Source organism: Crocuta crocuta, unplaced genomic scaffold (genome assembly GCF_008692635.1).
Source record: "Crocuta crocuta isolate KB4526 unplaced genomic scaffold, BGI_CrCroc_1.0 scaffold41, whole genome shotgun sequence".
NCBI classification, from domain to species: domain Eukaryota; kingdom Metazoa; phylum Chordata; class Mammalia; order Carnivora; family Hyaenidae; genus Crocuta; species Crocuta crocuta.
Window position 1 is genome coordinate 13719970 of NW_027529428.1, and position 426 is coordinate 13720395.

Consider the following 426-nt stretch of genomic DNA (forward strand, 5'->3'; position numbering starts at 1 on the left):
TGTCATCAATGAAGTCATATTCATAATCTAGTCCTCTCTCCCTGTGTGTCTGTACTCTGGGTGACTCAGAGAGGGGAGAGACTCAGCCGGCACACTCCTCGCGAGCAAGGTAAATATAACTTACAACTCCTTCCCCCTTCCCTCCCTCCGGCCTCCGGGTGCAGCCGCCGCGCAGCCCCTCCGGCGCCGCGCCGCCTTCGCCGGGGGTTATTCATTATGATCCTAATTATTATTTATTGTGCATGCACGGAGACCAAAACAAACAGGCGGGCCAACCGCCACCGCCACCACCACAACAAAAAGCCCGCCTCCTCCCCGCGGGCCTCAGGTGGAATGCTCTAACGACAGCTCCCGGGCGGCGGGGGAAGGATCGGGAAAGTTTCAACCGAACCTTGCTGTTCTAATAATAACAGTAATAATTACTAC

General features: G+C 55.4%; 1 protein-coding gene across 1 annotated transcript in view; it reads left to right on the forward strand.

Annotated features, from left to right (window-relative positions):
• The first annotated feature begins 11 nt into the window (after positions 1-11).
• The window catches only part of SMARCA2 (SWI/SNF related BAF chromatin remodeling complex subunit ATPase 2), a 176602-nt gene continuing 176187 nt past the window's right edge, over positions 12-426 (forward strand). The window contains exon 1 of the mRNA XM_077759300.1: positions 12-109. The gene's annotated coding sequence lies outside the window, so the exon portion shown is untranslated. The remainder of the gene's footprint in view (positions 110-426) is intronic.